Genomic DNA, 7,395 nt, shown 5'->3' on the forward strand with positions numbered 1-7,395 from the left:
TTGGAGCTGAGTGTGCCAGGAGGCCAAGGCCAGGGAGGGAGAGGAGCAGCCAGGGGAGTGTCCCAAGCGTGGGCTCTGCGTGAGTGGGAGGGCACTGAATGATTGAATGGGGAAGCTGCTTCCCTCCCTGCTTCCCTTCCTGCCTCCCCTATTACACGGAGGGATTCCGTGTTCACACGCCAACCTGATCATTTGTTCCACAGATCACCAAAGGCCCCTTGCCTGACCCTGCTGGGCCTTGGTTGATGTTTGCATCCTGCCTGACGCTTTTCCTGATGGACCAAAGCAGCCCAGGAATCCCAAATATATTCCATCATCCAACAGCCAGCCTACATTATGTTGGTCAGAGTCAGTGAGCAATTATTAAACACTTACTGCATGCCAGGTACAGTGCTAAGCTTGGGGTAAAAAAGAAGGGAAGCAGCTAAGCTTAATGTGGTTGTCTTCCTGATCTTCTGAGGGTTTCTTGGTAGAGATACTGAAGTGGCTGGCCATTATTTCCTCCTCTGCCTCATTTGACAGATGTGGAAGCTGAGGTGAGTAAGGTTATGTGACTTACCCAGGGTCACACAGCTGGTTAATGTCTGAGGCTAGATTCAAACTCTAGTCTTCCTGACTTTAGGCCCAGAACTATCCACTGCCCTACTTCTGGGGAAGACAAACTAGCAGCAGCCCTGTACAGAAGTGTAAATGAAAAGTAGTCTTAGAGGGAAGGCACAGGAATGAGCATTTACTTAGCACCTGCTGTGTACCAGGCATTGTACTAAATGCTGTTTACAAATATTATTTCACAATAACTCGGGGAGAGATAGGGGTCATCACCATCATTTTACAGATAAGGGAATGAAGGTAGATAGAGATGAGTGACTTAGCCAGACTTGAACTCAGGTCTTCTTGACTCTAGGCCTAGCAGAAGATCTCTAGTCTAGCCTTATTTCAGATATCAACCAGCATTTATTAAGTACCTATGGTGTGCCAGGCACTGGACTGAAACCCTTGGGAAAACAAGGCAAAAAAATAAAGTCCCTGCACTCAAGGAGTCCATCTCTGGGCCTTTGCCCTGGCTGCGCCCCATGCCTGGGATGCCTCTTGGAATCCTTGGCTTCCTTTCCTAAGACTTGGCTGAGAGGCCCCCTTAGGTGGGAGGTTCCTTCGAGAAGGAAAAGTCCTGGAGGGCAGCCTCAGAATCTGTCCTTTGTCTCCACCACACCAGCGTCTGGCCCCCAAGAGGTGCTAAAGGAGCTCATGTTCTCTGAGGGTGACATCCTAGACCCTGGTGAGGCCAGGGCTCTGGCTCTGGGTTCCATGATGGGGGGAGTCTCAGGCATGGAGACTCCCTCAGCCAATGGGCTTGGTACCTTTCTGGAAACTTCTCTGGCTTAGTGGGCTGCCCAGAACACCTAGAGGTAGGGGACTGGCCCAGGGTTACAGGCAGGGTGAATCCCTGGAGGGACTTGAACTCAGGTCTTCCTGGCTTCGAAGCTGACTGCTCCCTGGGCTGCCTGGCCTCTTCACAGGTCCTCCTGTGTGTATGAAGTACAAAGTGGTTGGAGAGGGAGGGAGAGCACCAGCATCAGGGAGGAACCAGGGAAGGCTTCTGGAAGGAGGAGGTAGCAGCCTTGGAGCTCTATCTGGAAGGAAGAAGGCAGAGGGACTGTGTAGGTGGCCTAAGGGACACTGAATATGAATGTAAAATAAACTCCAGGGGGGCCAACAGCCTGGAAATGGGGAAAACAGGCCCCAAAGGAGGCCTCCTGGAAGGGACAAAGTGGAAGGTGAGGCCCAGACAGGGCAGGGAATTCCCTGTGATCACACCTATGATTAACAGCAAAGCAGGATGGCAACTGGACTCCGACTCCAAACCAGGGCCTTGTTCTCTTGGCCTTAGAGTGGGCTCGGGCCTCTCCCAGCTGCTGGCCTCTCCAGGGTCTGAGGCTTTCTTTCATTCATTTGCACCTTGGGGCAAGAGATGGTCACAGAATGGGTCCCCCCAAGCCAGCACCAGACAGAGTGCCAGCTTTAGAGTCAGAGAATCCGGATTCAAATTCTACCTTTGATTCTAAGAAGCTGTGTGATGATTTAGGGCCTGGCCAGCCTCAGTTTCCTCATCTGTAGATTGGACCTGATGGCCTCAGAGGATCCTCTACTCTCTATCTGTAATCCCAGACTTGTGGTCCTCAGGGAGGCTTTGCTGGGGGAGGTCAGTGTGGAAAAAGCCTTCTCAGCCTCCCTGACCCTTCAGGCCTCCAGGCTTTCTGTGGCCAGGTAGGCAGATTAGGGGATGTTAGGGGATCTCCTGTCCCAGCCTGTCCTGTCCCATCTGGGGATTTTGGAGGGGAAACCTTACTAGTTCTGCTGTAGGCTGCAGAACAAAGGCATTCTGGGAGGAGGAGCCAGAAATTCCAGTCTTCCAACTTTTTCCCTGCTTGCCCTCCCTGGTAGGCTGGAGAGCTGCAGAGGCTCCATCAGTCATCACTGCCGCAGCATGAGCTCAGCCTGCAGCAGCCCAGTGTGGGCGTCCTTTCCTGCCAATCTCCGAGTGCCGCAGCATGACTCAGAATTCTGGGCAGGCCACCTGCAGAGGACACTGCAGGGGTGGCCCAGGGGGATGGACAAAGGCAGGCAGGGGGCAAAATGAGGCCAGGAAGGCTCTCGGGGGCACCGGAGGCTCTTGGTTCCTTCTTGGCTGAAAGGGCAGAGTGAAAGCAGGAATAGCCCAGCTCAGGGCAGTGGAAGGGAGGCTGGATGGCTCTGAGCCTTACTTAGCCTGAGTGACCTTGGACAAATTTCCTCCCCTCCCTGTCACACAGGGGAGGCTACGTGGCTTTCAAGGCCCTCCTTAGTCTTGTCTAGGGTCTCCTGCCCTTTGTAAGGGAGGCAGCAGCTCTTTTCCCTCCCTGGCTCTCCAGGGGCAAGAAACTGAGTCCAATGGGCACTGGGAAAGGAGTCGAGCTCTGCCCTTCTCTGTTTCTTCCTCTGTTAGATGAGGGAGTCAGCCTGGATGGCTTAAAGGCCCGGTCTTGGTCTGTATCCATGATAGCCTGGGTCTCTCTTGTCCTCCCTCCCCCCCTTAATTCCTCACCTTCCCTCTTAGAATCGTCCAAGGCAGAACAGGAAGAGCCGGGCAATGGGGGTGAAGTGACTCAGGCAGGGTCACTCAGCTAGGAAGTGTCTGAGGCCAGACTGGACCCAGAACCTCCTGACTCCAGCCTGACTATCCACTGAGCCCCCTGGCTGTTCTGTGTGTTGCATTCTGATGGCCTTTATTAGCCAGACAAGAAGCTCTCTTCGGATGCCAGCTCAAAGCAAAGGAAGGGAAGGGAATGGGCGTCTGTGCCATGCCTACCATATGCCAAGTGCTTTACAGAGATCTCCTTTGATCCTTTGCCATTTCCGGAGGGAGAAATAACTTTGGGGGAGGGGCAGGGAATAGTTGTTGTGGGGTGCAGAGGCGAACCTCTGGGGTTCAGGAAGGATACTTTTCCCAAGAATGCAAGACTCCGAAGCTTAGCTTAAAAGTAAAGAGAGATTTATTAGCAATGTTAAATTTTTTGGCCAGCAAGACTGCATGAATGGAACAACCTGGGGACTTGCTCCCAGAATGCCTCAGTTCTGGGGTTTTTATATTCTGGAGCTGGGGGCTGGGGGAGGTTAGCCCCAGTGCATGGGGGTGGTTCTCCGGGTTTGGAGGATGAATGAATGAATGAGGGTCTCTTTGTCTCTATTCCAAGGGACAATCAAAAGAGGGTGATCGCCCAGATCTGGGGATTGGGGTTCGGAGGGCCTAAAGAGGCAAAGGAATTTCCCTGATAAGTTTGCCTGAGTTTCTGGGGGTACAATGCCCATGCCATCTGGAGGACTCCTGGGGGGAGGACCGAGCAGGACCCTGGAGGAAGGGAAGACAGCTGGGGCGAATCTAGATGGAAGGGTCCTCCCGGAACCTTCCTCTCATTTTACAGGTGGGGAAACTGAGGCCCAGAGAGGGAGGTGACTTGACTAAAGTCATACAGAGCCAGGCTTCAGACTCGGGGTCAGTGACACTGAGGGTCCAGTCATGGGTGACTGGGGGAGATGCCTCCCCGGCACTCAGGCCTGGGAAAGAGCACTGGCTTAGGAGTCAAAGGGCATGAGTTCCAGTATTACCTCAGCTACTTGCTACTTGGTCAAGGTACTTCACAGCGAACCTCAGTTTACTCATCTGTAAAATGGGCAGTTTGCCTTATAAGATGCTTCCCAAGGGCCTTTCTGGCCCAGAACCCTACAATAATGTCTGGAGGGAGGGAGGGCTTGGCCAGGGCCAAGGAGATCCTGGTTAGAGCTCTGGAGCCTGCCTGGGGCCCAGCTACGGAATTCCTCCCCTTTCTCCCCCTCCCCCACCAAACAAAAGCACGTGACCTTGAAGGAAATGGCATCATGAGAGGCCTCCACAGTCACTCTTGGGTGACTCAGCTTTATAGGGTGGCCCAGCCCATAAACACCCCGAGGGCTTCTGGGAGCTCCCCACAGAGCTGACAAACATTCCAGCTAGGGCTCAGGCCTTCCGGGTGAGGGTGAGGTGGGGGCAGGGAGCTGGCACCCAGTGGGCCTCCGACATTCACCGTGTGGCGGCCTCAGTTTCCCAATCTGTAAAACGAGGGGTTTGGCTCTACCCCTCCAGTGACCCCCCGTGACCGACCCCTTCCCCTTTCCCCCAAGCTCCGAGCCTCTTGCGGCTGCCCAGGGCTCCAGGCCGCCCCTCCCCCTCTCTCCCAGGGTCGTGCGTCACCTCTGCAGGGCCACGTACGCAGCGAGACCCGGGCTGCGGGCAGCGTGGAGGAGCGCTGCACGCTGGCGCCCTCTGGTGGCCAGGCCTGACACGACCGGCCCCGCCCTGAGGCTGCTCATGGGGGGGAAATCAGGGGACTGGAGGGAGCGGGAGCCCGACCTCCCCGCCCCTCCCCCCAGGCTCTCGCTGCGGCCCCTCCCCCGTCGGCCCCTCCCGTCTTCCCCGCACTTTCCTCTTCCTTCCTTCTCGGTCTCTAACTCCCCATTACCCGCGCGTCCCCCTTTCCCCCCGCCCAGTACAGGGTGCTAGCCGGCCGGAACCCGCGGATCTTCCGCGGTTCCGTTGGGCCCGCACTTAGGAAGCCCCTCCTGTGTGCGCGGGCCAGCCCAGGGCTGGAGAATCAGATGACCCAAAGGCCTCGGAGCGTTTGGAGGAAACTGAGTCATGGCCGCTCTGGCCGGAGCCCCTCCAGGGCCCGGCTCGGCCTGGCGGCCCCCCCAGGCTGGGGCTGCCCTTTGCCTTTCTTTGGCTCCCGGAGAAAATCAGGGAAGGCTTCCCTGTAGAGGTGGCCGGAAGAGGGCTGGAATGGCCCAAGGGAGGGGACAACAGTGAGGGGAAGTCAGAGAAGAGGCCAGGCAGGGGGTCACACTAGGAAAAGGAAAGGGCCTTCCCTGCCACGTGCTGCCAGAGGTCCCAGAGGTGCCCCACTGCCTCCTCCAGCCCATTGGGCAGATGAGGAAGGGGAGGCCGCCGTCCAGGGGAGGCTGTGCTGCCTCTAGAGGGAGCCTCTGCCCAGGACGCGCTGCGGAAGTGGCCCAGAGTTGGCAGGATTCCCATTTGATTTTGTAAAACCCGGTGGTTAGCCGTAGCTCAAGGGGCTCAGGGGGCAGAGCGGGGCCTAGAGAGGGGAGGTCCTGGGTTCCAATCTGACCTCAGCTGCCTGTGCAGTTTGGCTGCCTCCCTGGCCCGGTCCAGACCTCCACAGCCTGAGAGCACTGTCAGTCAGTCAGTCAATGATCGTCCTGTGCCACACTCCTTTGTTTACCACCTGCTGAGTGCCAGGCAGGAGAGACCCAGAGACCTTGGCCTGGATGGGTGGACAAGAGCCCAATTGGATCGAATGAGGGAGAGGGCAGGGCCTGAGTTCGAATCTTGCCTTAGCCCACACATTGCTTAACCCCCAGGGCCCAGTTTCCTCAAAGAGAAATACTGCTAGAGCGTTTCATTAGGTGTTGCCTGCCCTGGGCTGGGTTTGGGGCGCCCTCGAGGGATCGTCCCTCAGTCCTGCGGGACCTTTTCCCTCCTCAGAGATGTGGGACTGGTCAGCCATTTCCTTCTGCAGCCCATTGGATGGATGAAGAAAACAGGCTGACAGGGTGGAGTGACTTGCCCAGGGTCACACAGCCAGAACGTGCCCCAGGCTGGATCTGAACCCTGGAAGGAGTCTCCCTGACTCTGGGGCGCCCTGTGCTCTCTGGTGCCACCCAGCTGCCCTCCAGAGAGGGTGGCATCTCCTTGGAGGGGGAGGCCGCCGGCTGGGACCCCTCCAAGAACCAAGAGGTTTTCCCACCTTGATTTGGACTCTCTTCTCCGGGTGGCCAGGTGGCTCAGGGGTTAGTGCCTCGGGCCTGGAGTCAGGAAGACTCTCCTTTCTGAGTTCTGAGTTCAAATCCCACCTCAGACAAGTGCCATGGGCAAGTCACTTCACCCTCACTGCCTTGGTTTTCCCATCTGGAAAATGGGCTGGAGAAGGAAATGGCCAGTCCTTGCGGCATCCCTCCATGGGGCCGTGAAAGGGCAGACACGACTGAACAAACCCCCTCCTTGGGCCTGGACAGGGGACAAGGAGCGGCTCTGCCTCAGCTCCTTCCTGGGATCCTTGGCCAAGCCCAAGAAGACGGGCTGTTTCCTCATCTGTAAAATGGGAACATTGGTGCTTCCTGACTCCCAGGGCGCTGCAGGAAGCCCTTTGGCGACGGCTGCTCCAGCTGGGCTTTCTTCCAGGAAAAGTCTGTTTAACAGTGTATCGTCCCTCTTTCCCCAAGTTTCCACTCAGGCTCGCTCTTTCCCTGCGTCCCCTGGACCGAGACTGTTTCCTGAAAGTTAGAGTAAAGGCCAAGGGGGGCCTCCCTAGGGCTTCCCACGTGCAGAGAAAAGCCCCTCCCCCTGCTCCCCGGCCCTGCCCCCCTCCAAAGGGCCTGCTCAGAAGAGGCGGGGCCACGCTCCCCCTATCCTTGGCGTTCTACTCCCTCATTCTACAGATGGGGAAACTGAGGCTCAGACAGAGAAATGACTGGTTCAGGGTCACACAGGTTTCTTTTAGTCCAAGTTTATGGAGGGAGCTTCATGGAGCTTCCACGAACCGGATCCTTCTAGTCATTGGCTTTGGTTGGGCTCCATCTCGCAGAAGCCCCCGAAGGCAAAGGAGGGTCAGGATGTCGGAGTTCTCTTTCAAGTCTGGCACCCCGAGGTCCCGGGTTCATTCACTACCTGCTTGTCCTTAACCCAGTGGCTTATTCTTAGGGCCCCCAGGTGCTCACCTGCCAAGAGAAGAAAACGGGAGGTCCTGGGTTCAAGTCCGGCCCGGGCAATGGACGCGGGGTCTGGGGCCAGGCTGGAAGGGGCAGCTT

Source organism: Monodelphis domestica, chromosome 6 (assembly GCF_027887165.1).
Source record: "Monodelphis domestica isolate mMonDom1 chromosome 6, mMonDom1.pri, whole genome shotgun sequence".
In the NCBI taxonomy this organism is placed as follows: Eukaryota; Metazoa; Chordata; class Mammalia; order Didelphimorphia; family Didelphidae; genus Monodelphis; species Monodelphis domestica.